Below are 18,477 nucleotides of genomic sequence, written 5' to 3' on the forward strand. Positions count from 1 at the left end.
AGGGAGCAGAGCGGAGGGCGGGCTTCTTCGGGCCAGATGGTTTAGTGCAGAAGATGGCATTTGAAGGGAGCCCTGATGGATTCCTAGAGGAATTTTCCAGGGTGACCACATGGGAAAGGCATTCCAGGCAGAGGGAACAGCACATGCGAAGTCAAGGAGGCAGAAGAGTGCTTGCGGGGAAGGGAAAGCAGCCAGGAGATTGCGGATCTGGTGGGTGTGGCCAGGAATAGCACAGATGAGGCTGTAGAGTTAGCTTTCTGATTTCTGCTTTTCTTCTTGGGTTCCAACCCCGAGCAGGGGCTTCAGTCCTGCAGGAGAAGTGTCTGTGAGGGGCAGGCCTGCTGTGTGACAGTCAAGAGTGGACCAGGAACATCTGCCAGAGGCAGTCTCCGACACCAGCCTCTTGGCTGCCTCCTCTCCTGTGTTTCTAGCTTTGACAATTCAGGAGCCTTCGTCTGTCCTGGAGGGGAGGATGTGGGCCTCAAGGTCACCCCACCAACCAGCTTCTCTCCTCCTTGTTCAGAGAAAGCTTGCCAACCTTCACATGGGCATCCACGTGTCTGTCCACCCTCACATCCATCTGTGAGTCTGTACATGTAATGCTGACCCAGACCAGATGCTCTGCATGCACTGCCTGTATCCCTTTGATCCATTTCTGAGGTCCCTGCCAAGCAGGGACCAACCTAACCACAGAGGGCATCTTCCCACCCCAGCTCCCACATCTTTACTTCCCTGTCTGGAACTTTCTCTGGTACCACAGGAGCTGGATAGCTTTTCGCAGGGCACCCAAAATGCCAGGGCTGGAAGAGTTTCCAGGAGAGCCCTTACCCAGGGAGGAATGAAGACAAAGCGCCCCAGCTTGCCAGTCACCAGGCAGAGCACTCCAGGTACATTTCATACAGCCACTTGGGTACTGAGTCCTAAGTTTCCGCCAAGTCATCATTTCATTTGCACACTCCTACTTCCCATGATCACTTCCTCCCAAATAAACTGCCTGCACCCATCCCTTACCCCGTTCATCCATTCATGCGTTTGCCCACACAGCACATGCTCACGGGGCCTGCTCCACTGGCCCCTTTTTGAGATGAAATGGGCACAGCCTTGTCCTTTGGGGCCCACAAGCTTGTGGAGATAGGCACAGGCTCCCAAGGGGCACTCCTGAGGTCCTACTCCCACCGGGCGAACTAGAGCAAGGGCTGATCTAAGCCACTTCCTCATCAACTCTTGGTTTCCACCCTTGGCTTTCTTCTGCAGGTAACTTTCCAAGGATGGTTCCAGCAGCCTGTGACATGGCCAGCAGGAAGAACAACAGTACTGCTTGTGTTCCCATGTGAGCTGCTTGACATGTATTAGATGCATTCATCCTCCCAGAGGTCCTAGGAGGTAGGTACTCTTAATCCAAGCTCCATTCTACAGATGGGAAAAGTGAGGTACTGAGAGTCTCGCCCACAGTGCCACAGTTAGTAAGGAGCCTTTTCAATCCAGGCAGTCTGACCTCAGAGCCCGTGGCTTGGTGTCTGTGCTTTACAGTTCGAGGAAGGAGGGGATCTGATTTGATGCAGAAGAAATGATTCAAATGCACAAGAAGGTCTGGGAGGAGAAGGCAGGGCAGCTTTGAATAACACACCTGAACCCACACTTCCACACCAGTGTGCTGTGTATACACAAAGAAAAGTACACAAACATGTGTGTTTAGCCAACGCAAACGCATCCACATAAGTGTGCCAATACACACATGCCTTATGCCCTCAGGGCTGTGTCTATACACAGGTGTGTGCACCAGGGCACCCAGCTGCTGCCACACACACTTTTTTTGCAGCTGTGAAATATTCACAGACATATTCACAGACAGATGCACACACGTGCCCCCCACACACTTATTTTCACCCATGCATGCCTCACCACCCATGGGCACACACCCAGGAACCCACATCGGTGTGCCCCTCTATACAAGGACACACACAGATACAAATGAGTGGCCAGTTTGAATTCTTTGCTTAAAGAAAAGTTGTGACTGTATTAAAAATGTAGGACACATCGGCCAAATAATTAAAGTGTGAAGCGAGGCATTGGGACTTCCCACCACTCTCTCGGGGCCACCCCTGCTGGGCTGTGCTCGGCGTGACTGCGTCCTATATATTTGAGGAAGAGGCACTTTATTACAGTAATTTATCACCCCCATAAATGTGGCTCCTCTGTAACGTGGAATAATTTGGAAAGAAATATGTTTTAAAAATTAAAAATGCAGTCGGCATGCGCCCCGTCAGGTCTGCAGGGAGACATGGAGGCAACTCCAGTAACTGCCCGTGTAGCTCTAATACCTACAACTTCCATTATTTAAAGTGTGATTATATTTTTCCTGCTTGGAGCTTTGTCAGCTATAAATAAAATATAAGGGTGAATTGTTGCGGGGCCTAGTAAGCACTTCCATTATTGGTACTTAAGGGGGCTTGGGGATGGCATGAATAGGCAGGGTGTGGGGAAGAGAAGGAAGGCCACTTGGCGGGTACCGACTGAGCCAAGGGGCCGAGCTGTGGGTGTGGATGGGCCCAGTCCTTTTGATGGTTGAGAATCCTTTGAATCCGGAGTGACATGACCCCGTGAATTTCAGCTCTGTTGCAGAGTTCACCACTGACCATAGCGAAAACCACCCACAGCAGTTAATGCCTGCAACATCTCCCTACAGGCTTGCCCCCACCCCCTGGTCCTCTCAGGGAGTCCATAGTCACGGGACACCGAGGGGAGAAAGGACCTCTAAGAGAAAGGGATTCATCAACTTGAAGATGTTTGCTTTTCCACAACTAGGATATGTTGGTTCCAAGTGAGTCCAGAGCTGTAGCTGGGCAAGGAAGGGGGATTTGCAGTGAAGTGTGTAGGTGGATAGGGATGTGGGTTGTTGGCTTTGAATCAGCAAGCTGTCCCCATGACAGAGTGACTGGGAAGGGAAGGACGCACCTCCAAGAATGATCAGGTCAGAAAACAAATGTATTTGTTTCGTCAAAAAGAGAAAAGGAGCAAATGAGGAGGGATGAAAACCTAGACATCATCTCTTTGCCCCTCCCCCTGCCTCTTGCGTGTTTCTCAAAACCTGAAAGCTTGGCTTGGTGTCTTGGCTCTGCCAGTTCATAGATTCATGACCACGGGCAAGGATTCTTTTTTCACTTCATTGAGCCTCAGTTTGCTCATCTGTAAACTGGGGATAGGGCTTCCCTGGTGGCTCAGTGCTAAAGAATCTGCCTGCCAATTCAGGAGATGCAAGAGACGTGGATTCCATCCCTGGGTCAGGAAGATTCCGTGGAGAAGGAAAATGGCAATCCACTCCAGTATTCTTGCCTGGGAAATCGCATGAACAGAGGAGCCTGGCAGGCTACAGTCCATGGAGTCACTAAAGAGTTGACATGATTTAACTCCTAAACCACAACAACAAACTGGGTGTGTGTGTGCTCAGTCGCTCAGTCAGGTGCAACTCTTGGCACACGAACTGTAGCCTGCCAGGCTTCTCTGTCCATGGAATTCTCCCAGGCAAGAATACTGGAAAGGTTGCCATTTCCTATTCCAGGGGATCTTCCTGACCCAGGGATCATACCCATGTCTCTTGCATCTCCTGAATTGGCAGGAAGATTCTATCACACTGTGTCACCTGGGAAATCCCCAAACTGGGGATAACAGCACCCATTTTCAGAGTTATTGTGGCGTTTAAAGAGGACAACATTTGTAGAGAGTTGGGACTGGCTCTTGCTACACTCCACGTGCTCCATTATGATAATGAAATAAATTTAGACAGGGGTCCTTCAATCACACTCCTTGGTACATAGTTGAATTGAAAACTTAGGTTCACACAAAAACCCCCATGCAAATGTTTACTGCCACTTTATTCATCATTGTCAAAACTTGGTAGCCACCAAAATGTCTTTCAATAAGTAAATGGATAAATAAACTGAAATGAACTAGGAACGGGGAGTTATTGTTTATGGCGAGTGGAATTTCAGTTTGGGAAAAGGAAAAAAGTTCTGGAGAGGGGTAGTTCTGGTGACGGCTGTATATCATTATGAATGTACTAAAGGTCATGGAACTATACACTTGAAAGTGGTTAAAATGGAAAATTTTGTGTTATGTATATTTTACTACCAAAAAAAAAGAGAAGAGTTATTAAGCCATGAGAAGACATGGAGGAACCTTAAATGTGTATTGCTAAATGAAAGAAGCCAGTCTGAAAAGGCTACATACTGTATTATTCCAACTGTATGACCTTCTATGACCTTCTGGAAAAGGCAAAACTATGTAGACAATAACTGCAGCCATGAAATTAAAAGAGGCTTTCTCCTTGGAAAGAAAGCTATGACAACCCTAAACAGCATATTAAAAAGCAGACATCACTTTGCTGACAAAGGTCTGTATAGTCAAAGCTATGGTTTTTCCAGTAGTCATGTATAGTTGCTAGAGCTGGACCATAAAGAAGGCTAAGTGCTAAAGAATTGATGCTTTTGAATTATGGTACTGGAGAAGACTCTTAAGAGTCCCTTGGGCTGCAAGCAGATCAAATCAGTCAACCCTAAAGGAAATCAACCCTGAATATCTATTGGAGGGACTGGTGCTAAAGCTGAAGCTCCAATACGTTGGTCACTTGATGTGAACAGCTGAGTCACTGGAAAAGACTCTCATGCTGGGAAAGACTGAGGGCAGCAGGAGAAGAGGACGACAGTGGGTGATATGGTTATATAGCCTCACCAACTCAACGAACATGAGTTTGAGCAAATTCTGGGAAATAGTGAAGGACAGAGAAACCTGGTGTGCTGCTGTCCATGGGGTTGGAAAGAATTGGACATGACTTAGTGACTGAACAACACAAATGGAGACAGTAAACAGATCAGTGGGTGGCGGGAGGGATAAATAGATAAAATACAGATGATTTTTAAGGCAGTGAAATTATTCCACATGATACTATAATGGTGGCTACGTGTCATATCATGTTTGTCAGAGCCCACAGAATGCACAACACAAAGATTGAACCCTAATGTGAGCTTTGGACTTTAGTTGTTAATAATAATGAACTGATATTGGTTCATCAGTTGTAATAAATATACCATAGTAACACAAGATGTTAATAATAGGGACAGTGGGTGATTATATAAGAATTCTGTGTATTTTCTGTTTTGTTTTAAACCTAAAACTGCTCCAAAAATCAAGGGCTCTAAAAATAAGAAATTAAAACAAAAGATCCAAAAATTAATAATAAAACAGCCTAGGCAGAGGTCAGTACTGGCCTTTTCCTTAGCACTTGATGCCATTAAGAGCAGGGCTAAAAGAGAGTGGATGTATGTATGTGTATAACTCACTCACTTTGCTACACACCTGAAGCTAACACAACATTGTAAATCAACTATACTCCAATAAAAATCATTTTTTAAAAAAGAACAGGGCTGGAAGGCATCTTAAGCAATCTTTCCCCTGGTGGTTTCCAAATGCTTTTTTTTTTTTCAAGCAAAATTGTATGGGGCCCCAATCCTCTTAAAAAGCTCACTATGACCAGAGCAAACTGGATGGGATCAGCAAACAGGTTTGGACTGGCTCAAGCTACATGCTGTGGGCTGGGGCTCCATGACCCTACCTGTCCACAGCTTCCCGGGTTGGCCTGTTTTAGCCCTGCTGGATCAGCGGAATTTTTCTGAGCTACATAAACCAGTGCAGCTGATTTAAATCTTTTGGAATTGGTCCTAGCTGAATGCATTCGTCTTGAACCAGCTCAAACCTCTCTGAACTGGCTGAAATTGGGCCCAGATCTAGAGTCGAGGGGTGTGTCCCCGAACGGAGCCCCAAATGGAAGAGAAGCTGAGATTCCATTTGGGTGATCAAACAGGGAGTCTGGGTGGCTCAAGCTGGATCAGACCAGGGCAGACAGATAAGCACATTGCCACAGAGGCTGGAGAGAGAGCGGTGGACACAGCCTCCCTGCCTCCTGCCTCACCCCTGGAGTGCTTCCCTGGAGGCCATTTGGGTTGGGCCACAGACAGGATGATGGGAGGTGGGGGAGGAGGAGGGAGAGACACTCCTGAGAAGATGGGAGGAGGGAGGGATGGGATGGCGCCCAAGGGAGGGGTGGCTGGGTCAGGGCCAGGAGCAGGTCTGTGTGCTGATGGGAAAAGACCAGCAAGGAGGTCCAGCAAGGAGGTCCAGCAAGGAGGCTGATGATGGAGGAGAGAGGTGGCAACATGAGGATTCAAGTTCCTTGAAAAGGTGAAAAGAACAGGACCCAGAGCACAAGTGGCAAGACCAGTCTCTGAGAGGAGAGGGGATGTGGCCTTTGGGTGTCGGGACTGAGGAAGCAGAGACGAAAGCAGATACAGCAGAACCACAGGATGGGGGAGGAGGTTTCCCCGGTGGCTCAGTGGTCAAGAATCTGCCTGCCAATGCAGGAGACCCAGGTTCAGTCCCTGGGTTGGGAAGAGCCCTTGGAAGTGGGCATGCCTACCCACTGCAGTATTCCTGCCAGGAAAATCCCATGGCCAGAGGAGCCTGGTGGGCTGTGGTCCATGGGGTTGCAAAGAATCAGACACGACTGAAGTGACCAAGCCACCACCACAGGACAGGGCAAGACTAGAAGACTGTGATGGCTCCTGGCACCTGCTCTTTGAACTGATGTCTGGGGTGAGGTCATCTACGGAGAGCCAGAGGGGCGAGCAGGGGCTGATAAGCGCGACAGAGAGAAGAAAGGGAGAAAGCCAGAAGCAGTCACTCCAGAGAAGAGAAACACAGAGGGCTCCATGGGGCAACCTGAAGTGCCCATTTGAGGCCTGCAGTCATGAATTTAGAATGGAACCTGGCAATGTGGTTATATGATTTTTTTTCCAGCCATATTCAGTGGTGTGAGATTGCATGGGTGTCCAGTGTCACTAAGCGAATATGGTGATGTGATGGCGGAGCTGATCAAGATGAGAAATGAAGCCAGGATGGGGGTCATTGGAGGAGAGCAGTGAGAAGGTTAATGGAGTGTTAGGCTCCACGAGAATCCAGAAACTTCTGTAAAGATGGCTCTGGAGCAAGGGGCTGGATGGCTAGGAGGCAAGGGTTAGTGTGGGGTGTTTATAGAGTGGGAAACTGAGGCCACACCAGGAAGGAGACTTATCCAAAGTCACACAGTTATCAGTAGCTGAGAAAGAAACTGCTTAGTTCTTGATCTCTTCTTAAGTCATTCACTCATTTATTCAATAAGTTCCTGTCAAATGCCAGCTAGGGGCTAGGTACTCTGAATACTGAAGCCAAAAAAATCTTATTCCTGCCCTCAGAGAATTTAGTGCACACAGATATGAAATTAATTTATCATTCATGTAATATATTAAGTATGTATTCATATGCATTATTAAAGAAAACCAGACACAGTTAGAGCCTGGGTGGAGCTTGAAATACAGTAATTTACAGCTCTGCCATCTGGGACCAGTGGCTCAATATCTGTGTCTCAGTTCCTCATCTGTAAAATGGAGATCCTAATAACAGCCATCTCGCAGCACTATTGAGATGAGTAACACCATGTCCAGGTCTTAAGTATAGTACGCTGTCAGTAATTCGGCTCTTTGTATGCTGACTCCGGCAGTTGGTGATGGACAGGGAGGCCTGGCGTGCTGCGGTTCATGGGGTTGCAAAGAGTCGGACACGACTGAGTGACTGGACTGAACTGAACTGAATCGTTTCAGTGCCTGTGTACATTGATTCTCAACAGATTGGTGGCAGCAGCCTTTGTGGGTGCCCCGCCTGTATCCGCTCTGCACTTGCTGATGGTGTCAGATGCAGGCACCTGTGCTTGTCCGCCCTGGTGCTTCCCCTTCACCTTGTTGCAGAGTTGGTTATCAGAGGCCAGAAGCACTGGGCTATTAACACCCCCAGGGGCAAAACCCAGCCACGGGTAGAGAGCAGCAGGAGGATACATACCCCAGCTTTCTTGCCCTTCGGGCAGGATAATCTAGGGCATGTTCTGCTTTGTCAGCATCCCAGGGAGCCTGAGCCTCGGCTGCTCACAGTGGGAACCTGCTTATTAATACACGTGTTATGGCCTTTCCTTCTATGGGAGGAACTGTAAAATAAACTAGCTGCTTATACTCCATCCTTGCCTCAGGATCTGCTTCTGGGGGCACCCAACCAAAGACAGTTGGTAATGCAAATGGTCCTAGGAACAGACTCTCAAGGTGGGCTTCTGGAATGGAATCCATCACTAGCCAGAGGGCAGCCAGTACCACATTGATGGTGGTGAGTGAAGTGGGATGACACCATTAGGAAGTGCCTGGGATGCTGTAGCCCCATCTTTGTTGAGACTCTCATCTTCCTGGATTAGAGATACAGATGGAAGGGAAAGCACTGGTTTATCCAGTAGCTCTAGCCCTTGAGAGATGGGGCACAATGGTAGCTTGAAGGATTGCAGACTTGTTTGGCTGAGGTCAACTGCCATGACAGCCCTTAAGGAAGAAAATGTCAGCCCACTACCATCGTAGGGTTCAGCTGGAAAGCCAGAAGGCTGCCAGGGCAGTTCTTTGATAGCCCCTTAATTCCTGAAGCTGGAGTGGGCACGCTGTACTGAAAGTCACACCCAAGAGTTAACTGAAAGAGTAGTGGAGGAACAGGGGCTAGCTTCACAGCCCCTGGGTGTGTTAGTTAGTGTGTTAGTTGGTGTGTTAGTTAGAAAGACCCTGTGGGTCTTTCAGGCTGATAGAAGAGCTGCCAGAGAAAGCTGGGGTCCTGAGAACTGAGATGGGAACATCTGTTTGGATTTGCTTGATAAACCTGAGCCTCAAAGTCCCCTGAACCTCTGGAAGGTAGAAATGGTCTCTCCTCTTTGCTAGAGTCTCCTGGTGGTGGGAGACAATGCGAAGGTCTGCTCTGGGGTGCCTGCCTCTCCAAATGATGCGGATTCCTCCATGGCATCCCCCACTTCTCCTACTGCTCTGCAGAAATTTTTAACTTTAGTTGCTAAGTCGTATCTGACTCTTTGTGACCCCGTGGACTGTAACCTGGCAGGCTCCTCTGTCTATAGGATTGCCCAGGCAAGAATACTGGAGTGGGTTGCCATTTCCTTCTCCAGGGAATCTTCCTGACCCAGAGATAGAACCTGCATCTCCTGCATTGCTGGTGAATTCTTTACCACTGAGCCACCTGGGAAGCCCCTTGTTATACAGACCAGTAACTAAAATCAGTTCTCAATGTGGTCTGAGGGAGTTCACATTTCCTCTTTAATAGGAGGAAACAAATTATCTACTGAAAGAACTGCAGGAGCCAGAACACCCCTGGGAGGAAGTCTTAAAGGTCTTCTATCAGGGCAGGGAGAATAGAGGGCTGGATTGACAAGGAGCACTGTCTAATGTCCAATCCTAAAGGGAACCAACCCTGAATATTCATTGGAAGGACTGATGCTGAAGCTCCAATATTTGGCTACCTGATTCAAAGAACCAATTCATGGAAAAGACCCTGATGCCGGGGAAGATTGAGGGCAGGAGGAGAAGAGGACAACAGAGTATGAAATGGTTGGATGGCATCACCAACTCAATGGACGTGAGTTTGAGCAAACTCAGGGAGATAGTAAAGGACAGGGAAGCCTGGCGTGCTGCAGCTCATGGGGTCGCAAAAAGTAGGACATGACTGAGCAAGTGAACAACCACTGTCCAATGACTCAGGAGCTCTGAGACACTCCTAACCCTGCTGGGACATGTAGACATGAGGCGTAGTTGGTCTACAGGGAGCTGGAGATAACAAAACTGCCTTGGCTGAGTGCAGAGAAGGTATCAAAAGGTTCAGAGGGTGAACATGTGAGAATGGATGCATCATGTAAGACCAGAGAACCACCCACGTGCCATTGTGGGGTGGACAGAGGCCACAGATGAGTGCTGGCTTTTGTCCATCTCACAGTGGGTCTGTTGGGTCATAGGCTCACCCACAGTCATCTCTCCAGTCCCTGCATGTGTCATTGGGATGGCTATACTTAATAGCTGGCAGAACTCTCACTTGGTTTCGTGCCCTATGGTATAAAAGACTTTATAATAGGAGACGAGGGCTCTAAACTGCACCTCCCCTTTCTAGACAAAATAGTAAACCAGAGGTAGGCCACCGGCTGGGAGAAATGGCCGAGATTAGCACTACCCTCAAAGACGGGAAGGATACAGGAGTGGTGGCTTCTATTGTATCCCCATTCGGTTCAGCAGTGGAGCCCCTGTAAGAAGCCAGTAGATCAGAGATGATGGGGAACCACCACAGACTGAAGTACATGGTAGCCCCCATCACCAATACTGCATCAGAACGCCATAGACGCTGGCATCTAGTGTGACTGTTGACCCGTAGAATGGTCCTTTCCATCCTCATCAGAAGAGTCAGAGCAGTTCACACTCACCTGGGCAGAGGGCCATACACTTTCACTGACGTTCCCCAGGTGACCTCCCTCTCCTGCTCTCTGCCACAATGTCGTCCCAAGGGATCTTGAGTATCTGGAGGGGGGTGGCTTTGCTTTGTGTCAACTTAACGAAACTGCATTTCCCGGAATTCCACTGTGTAACTCGGGGGTGGTGTGTCCTCAGGACTTGGAGAAGGAGATTTGGAAGGTGGAAGTGAACAGCAGCCACGGAAGGTGGGTGCAGGGGATGAGACGCGGTGGCAGCCCTTGCACACTGCTGCGGCTCCCCTGCCTCCCACCTCTCTTGGTGCCACTCCAGGTGCTGGGATGTGGCAAGAAAGGCCAAGTTCCTGCTTCTGGTCGTGCCTGTGATTCTCTTAGAGGTGGGTGAGGGAGACAGAAAACGCTCCTCAAAGCGGGTCTTCCTAGCATGCCTGTATCCTCACCGCTTCCTTGTCCAGTGTGATCCCATTGTTGTGGTTACCATGGTCAAGGCCACTCTAATCTTCTCATCTCTATTTTCATCTTTCTCTCTCTCCCTCTCCTGGCTTTGTGTCTGCAAAGAGAAAAGTCCAGAAGGACACACTCTGAGCCATTAGCCTTGGTTATCTCTGAGAAGTAAAACTGGGAGCGAGAGTTGTCTTGTTTATTTTACATACAACTGAGGCAGGGAAATGACATGCTGTGTCTGAGGTCACACAGCTGGTGAGTACAGAGCTGAGGTCTGGCGTCGCCTCCTGCTTACACATCCTATTTCCTCCCCAGCCAGGATGGTTCCCGGCCTCTCTCACCCCTTCCAGCACGGCCTGACCTCTAGATTTCCAACCCAGACTTTCCCCTGAAAGCCCCTTACACTGTCACCGCCTGCGTCCTGGCTCCGTGGTGAAGGGACAGAATTAGCGCTCACCTCGCGGGGGAGGAGGTGGCGCTGGCTGCGGCAGAGGAGAAGTGACTTTCAACTTCTAGGAATCGACTTTGACGATCAGATAGAGCGAGGGACTGAGTCACCGGCAGGCCCCACCGGCCGGGTTTTAATCAGGTCAGATGGTGGCAGCGTGTGGGGGCGGGTGGGGGTGCAGAGGTTCCAGATCCACTTCCTCTCTTGGGGGCCCAGGCCCTCCGATGCTGCTTCTGCCTCCTCGGTGGGGAGGGCTCGCCCAGCACGTGTCAATCCAGGCTAGCGGAGGCGGCCTCAGTGTAGGTCCTGGGGCATCAGAGCATGAGAACCCAATATGTCATGGTGCAGATGAGGGTACGGAGACCAGCAGAGGTTAAGAGACTTGCTCGAGGACACACGGCATGTCAAAGTCACAGGTAGAACTCGAACCCAGGCCTCCCGAAAGCCTCCACTGGCTTCCAGAATGAATGCTCTTCCCAAATACCTCACTGCCAGCCTGGGGCATGGTCCTGAGGCCAATTCCCTTTGGAGGAAGGGAATGGAGCCCTGCATAAAGGATATTGTCAGATTAAAGGTGCAAATGTATGCACAATTGCCTAGAACACAGTAACTACTCAATAAACATGGCTTTTGTTTTTGATATACTACGATTTCCTAACTGATTTAGGCAGAATCCTAGGTTCTCTGACAGTATCTCAGTGATCCTGGGTGGGAGGGGCTGAAGACGGAAGCCAAGCAAATGGGGGTCGGGCCTCCCCTCATCCTTCTCCCTGGCCCCCACTGCCACACACGCATATCCCCTATAAACCAGAGTGTTCTGTCCTTATCTGTCTTATGTTTAAATAATACCAACCTCCATTTTTTTTAATGGTTCTGCAAAAAATCTGGCAGTTCACCTCTGCCTTAAGGGTAACAAATGGAGAGAGGACCTGCTGGAAACACAGAGAAATAAGTTATAAGTATTTCTTATAACAATAAGAAATAAGGGTGATGTTTTAGCATATGCATTTGTTCATTAGGTGTTTGACATATGCATTAAGAAATAGTACTCTTGATTGTCGGTTTCCTGGGGCCACAGGAGTCTGTGGCCACATCTGTGGGTTCCCACTCACTTGCCGTGGCCCACTTCCTTCCTGGCTAATGGAACCCGCTCAGTATGGTTGACCGCCAAGATCGCTATGATTTATGGAGCCCCTTTCCCTACCACAAGGTAAGAGGAGATGTTTTCTAATGTGACCCAATCTCGGTGATCCCATTTTTCTTGCCAGTGATGGATCAGAATGCAGGTGACAGGCCCTAGACACGAGTGTCTCTGCCCATTAGACAGAAGGAGACGTTGATGGGGGAGGAGGCTTCTGGGGAATGTATCCCTTTCGATGAAAACCAAGAGACACAAGCAGAAAAGCTGCTCCCTTCTCCTGCCTCTCCACGTGGCTGTCTGAGGACGTGACTGCTGGCCCTGCAGCAGCCATCTGAGACCTGAGCGGACAGGCCTGACGGAAGTGATCCCCTACCAGAGTGCCCGAGCTGTTGCTGGATAATGCCACAAGACAAACATCCCCCAAACTCAGCAAGTGACACCGGGCTTTCTTGAGAGTGCTTGAGGTCACAGGTCAGCAGGTTCACTGTGGTTCAGCTACTCCGGGCGGGGCTGGGCACCATGCTGCAGGCTGTGGGTTGGGTTCCGGTCTGTTCCACACGTATTTATTCTGGGGCCAGGGCCGAAGGAGCCGCAGTGAGCGGAAGAGAGCTCCTCTCCTGGGAGATCACAGGTGCTTGAAGACAGTCTAACTCACACAAGCACTTTTAGGGACTTGGCTCACATTCCAAAGGCCAAAGAGAGCCCCATAGTCATGCCCAGCATGGCAGGTTGGGATGTACACCCACCCCCCCAGGGGAGGGGGGCCAGTGAACACCTGCTGAGCGACACGCCCGACCGACCCAGCACAGAGCCGTGGAGCTGGGAGGAGCCCTGCCTCCCCGCAGGGTTCTCCTCTGTGAGATGGGACGTTCTGCCAGTGGGGCTGGGGTTTCTGCTGCTTGCAGCTGGGGATGGCCAGAGGAAGCCAGGATACAGGGAGAGGCTGCAGGGCCTCAAAGGGAGAATTTATCTTTAGAAAACATGGATTCTGGAGTATGCAACAGCGCCTGAGCAAAAAGGAGCATTCCAGATTTGAAGCCCCCCTACTTCTACTATCCCAGTGAGGTTGGTGCCACACCCAAGGGAGAGAGCTGTTGTGTGGTTTGAACTGAAAAAGCAGTTTCTAGTGAAGCTGCATCACTCTGGGGCTTAAGCATCTCTGCTGTAGGGGGCTCCTGACTGAGCATAAAGTGATTTGTCACAGACCCAGGAGCTGCCTGGGCCTCAGGCATGGGAGTCTTCAAGAAGTCTGAGGCTGGGCGAGGCAGGGTCTGGGTGGAGCAGAGCCTGGTGCTGCAGGCTAAATGTCTCAGGGGCCAGCCTAAGTGCACTCAGGGCCAGAGAGGACCATGGCCCAGTGAGAGAGGCAGAGGAAACAGAGAGCAACACAACCCAGTCAGGTTCATGGGCTCATGCAAGACTCCACTGGGGACAACCAGAACTATCTCATGGGGGTGGCAGGTGGGGGGGTTTGAGGTACACTGGAGTTCTGGGGTGAGGAGGTGGGCTGAGGGGCTGGGTGTGTATATGCAGGTGATTTTTTTTGCATCCATAGGCGGGTGAGACCTGGCCAGCCTTAGATCATGGGCTGAGGTTCCCAAGCTCAGCACCTGTTTGACAGCATCTCTGAGTCTCCAGTGCCCAGCCCCCTACCCAGACGACGATGGGGAACATTTGCTCAATGGATGAGAAAATAATACCAACAACAAGAAACGTAAAGCAATAGTTGCTTCTGTCCACAGGATGTGGACAGTGCCCCAGGAGGCCCTCAGAGGCACCTGGAATGTTTGACGTCCTATAGACACTGGGGTTTCCTGCCTCCCTTCTTCACCATCTGGTATCCCCCACCTGATTTCAAGTAGGGGGGCTGGGTGGCAACGGCTGGTCTGCAAGGAGCCCAGCCAGGCTGGCCATGAGGCTCAGGTGACTGAAAGGATGATCAGAGCTTGTGGTTTCAATAGCTAAGTGTGGGCACCCTGGTGTGTGTTCCGAATTAGTGATACGTACGTGGTGAGGGGGGCGGTGTGTCTAACCAAGTGTGACCACAAGGTATCCGTGGACCACACTGGCAGTGGGGGAGCATGGTGATGGCAGGAGAGGAAGAAGGAGGAGGGGGTGGGCAGGTAAAGACCAGGGGAACTTCTGGGACTTTAGGGAACTTGAATGTGTCATGGTCCCTTGATCAACAGGGCCCTGGGCGCTCTGCTCACATGATGGCATGTAGGATCTTGCAACTGCCTTGCCGGGAGGGGCTGTTGTCACCATTTCATAGATGAGGAAGCTGAGGCTCCAAGACCAGAAGTAGCCTGTGCTGGAATGAAGACAATGGGGACCCATCAGAAGTTCAGATGACAGTGGCTAAAGGGATGGGCACGTCAAGCTTGATTCAAGTCAAAACCAATCACCAAGTGGGTCCACCTGGGCAGGCGGGTGTGGTGAGCATCCTCTGGGCTCCTCCAGCCCCCCACCTCCCTCCTTAGAGACCAGCCCCTCTCCCAGAGCAGAGTTCCACAGACCCTGTTAGTACCCCCATCCCTCTGCTCCCTTCACCACAGCTGGCTGGACCAGGGCTGGATGCTGACTCAAGCGGAGCCAATCAGCTTCTCTCTTCTGACTTTGGTATTGAGATTCAGAAATGCTGGGCTGCCTTTTTGGCTGCTTATTTGAAATGAGTCATAAAACTGGGTAGGGGGGCCATATTTAGCTGCCTATTCATTTTTATGAAAATGAGTTTTTAGCAAAAAGAAGACAATAGAGAAACTGAAATGTGCTTACGGGAGAGACAAGAAAGATGAGAGAGAGACAGTCATACAGGAGGGATAGTGAGACAAGGAAAGTGACAGAGAGAATGAGACAGAAAGACAATGAGAGGAAGAGAAAGGCAGACAGAGATGTGTTTGTGAAGGAAAAGATGAGAAGCCAAAAATGTGGAAAACCAGAAGTGTGTGGTATGATGGAAGATGACGGGGGAGAGGGGTTTTCAAGATGGAATATCAGAGCTTCCCTGGTGGCTCAGAGTGGTGGAGAGTCTGCCTGCCAATGCAGAAGACATGGGTTCAATCCCTGATTCGGGAAGATCCCATGCGGCATGAAGAAGCTAAGCCCATGCACCACAGCTATTAAGCCAGCATGCTAGAGCCCACACATTGCAACTACTGAAGCCTGTGTACCTAGAACCCGGTTCCACAAGAAGAGAAGCCACCAAAATAAGACGCCCGTTCCCTGCAATGACGAGTAGTCCCCACTCACTGCAATTAGAGAAAATCCTGCTCAGCAATGAAGATCCAGCACAGCCAAAAATAAATAAATTAATTAAATTAAAAATTAAAAAGATGGAACATTAGCTTTGAATGCTACTGAGAGGATGAAGGGTGAAACCACTGGGCCAGAGGTGGGGCAGGGGGTGGGGAATGAGGTCCTTGGAGACAGTGCTTCTCAAATCTTGCAAGTGCAAAATCACCTAGGAGTCTTGTCAGACTTTGAATTCTGATTCTTCAGGTTCAGAGTGGCACCTGAGATTCCACATTTCTAACAAGCTTCCAGGGGATGCTGATGCTGCTGGTCCTTGGACCACACTTTGAGTAGCAAGACCCTAGGGTAATGGTTTTCACATCTGGCTGCATAGTAGCAATACCTGGGGAGCTTGACCAGCATGGAGCACCCCTGGGACTAATTAAATCATAATCTCCAGGGATAGGGTCAAGGCACTGGGATGTTTTAAAGTTCCACAGGTGATTTGAATGTGTAGCTGGGGTCAAGGACGGTTACTAAGAAGTTCAGAGCAAAAGCCAATGGTTGTAGATAGCTCTTCCTGTTGAATTCTTACCTGTACATTATTATTATATTTATATTATGTATATTTATTATTAGCATTATCATTATTTAATACTATTGTTCTTAGAGTTACTATTTATTGCAATGTATTGATTATCATTATTATTGTTATTTTTAAAATAGGAAATGCTAATGTTTATCAAAGAATTGCCCTGTACCACACTGTGCTATATGGTTTGCACATGTTATCACAAATGAAGAGGTTCAGAGGTTAAGAATCTTTCCAATGATGACACAGCTAATATATGGTGGAGACAATTTGCAATCTCAGATCTCTCTGAATCAAAGTTTTTATCCATTATTCCATAAATCTATGTTTCTCAAATGTTATTCCTGATAAAGATGATCCGAGACACATTAAAATACATATTTCTAGGAACTTCCTCCAGAGAATTTGATTTAGTAGCTCTGAATTGGGACTCAGTTCTCTCTATTTTGATCCCAAGGAGATTTTTATTGCAAGGCAAACTTGAGAAACACTGCTATAATCACTAGTGATAGGATTGTGGCATATTATTTTATTGTTGACAATTATTCATTCCTTTCCTGCAGGAAGATTATAAACCCTGCCCTTGCGCTGCCTCCTGGTAAGTGGGTAGTGTTCTCAGCACAAGGGCCACGCTCAAATGAGTGAGTTTCTCTGACCATTGGAAAGAAAGTGACGTGACACCCAAATGTGTAGCATGAGCCTTGAACACAGGTGCATAGTTCAGCTTGCTCTCTTGCCCTTTGCCCTCTGCCATGAGAATGACATATCCCAGGGAGGGGCTGATCCTCCTGCCTGGGTTGCAGAACAAGAAGACACAAGGGGCAGGGCTAACCTGCAGTCCTTCTTTGGAGAGATAAAGATTTGTTGTTGTAAGCCTCTGAGATTGGAGTGGGGGGGTTGTTTGTTACTCAGCACGGCTGACTAATACAATATTTATTGATAATGTTATATATAATGACATTTACTGAGTATTTTTTTCTGTGTGAAGCACTATATATACATATGATATTTTTCCAGTCAAAAATAAACTGCAAGCTTAGGAATTATTATCTTCTTTTTAAATATGAGGAAACTGAAGCTCAAAGAGGTAAGGTGACTGCGTAAAGTCACAATGCCTGTGGCTTTGCCACTGTCTGATTCCAAACTCTTCTCCCCACAACTGAACTTTCTTGCCCCTTCCCATCCTCTCTCTTTCACACCTCTCCCCTCAGCTTTCTGCCAGCATTGGTCCCAAGTGCAACCTGTTGGTAGAAGCAGACATATGCAATATCTAATTCACTTTAATTAAAATATATTTTAGTGGATTTTTTTCTTGGGACATAACTCATTTTGATGGGAACCCATTGGATTTTAATGGGAAACCTATTAGAGGAACATATTGTGATCCTTAATGAAGCTGGGCTGTGTGGAGAAGCACCTACAGGTAATTAGAAGCCCTCCAGGCCCTTGGGGAATAAGGTGAAATGAACTTCGGTTTGTTTAAGACAATTAGTGCAGACAATGATCTGGGAACGAATTAAATGGTCCTTGATTAGGAGCAGCTGTGCAGGTGGCCTCTTCAGGAAAATGGGACACGCAAGTGGGGCTTTTAGGAAAGAGTGATTATTAGTGCTTATCTGTTTATATTGGCAGCCGGCACTTCTGCCAGGCTGTCGGTTTGATCAAGTGGCTCCCGCTCCCCACCCTGCCTTTCCAGCTGCCCTCCCTCATTGATACCCGCTCCTTCAGGGTCTGCCAGGTGTCTGAGAGAGTCTGCCTGCCTCTAGTGGCAGAGGAGTGTGTCCACATTGGTAGGGCTGGGAGCCTCTACACTCCCACCAGGAGATGCTTCCATACCCATGGGCACTTTTGCCCAGATAGGATTGGGAACCTCTGTGTTCTCAATAATCACTATTTCTAGTTAGAATGGGTACTGCTGTGCTTACACGCGGCCTTCTCAGGTGGCGCTAATGGTAAAGAGCCGGCCTGCCAATGCAGGAGACATAAGAGACGTGGGTTGGATCCCTGGGTTAGAAAGATCCCCTGGAGGAGGGCAGGGCCTCCCACTCCAGTATTCTTGCCTGGAGAATCCCATGGACAGAGGAGCCTGGAGGGCTACAGTCCATAGGGTTGCAAAGAGTTGGACACGACTAAAGTGACTTAGCACACATGCATGCTTAATTTTATATTTGAAGCTCTAAGAACCACTGGACTCAAAAGGAGGATTTGACACTGATGAGCCTATCTGCAGGAATAGAGACACAAAGAGA

Source organism: Cervus elaphus, chromosome 11 (genome assembly GCF_910594005.1).
Source record: "Cervus elaphus chromosome 11, mCerEla1.1, whole genome shotgun sequence".
Lineage (NCBI taxonomy): Eukaryota > Metazoa > Chordata > Mammalia > Artiodactyla > Cervidae > Cervus > Cervus elaphus.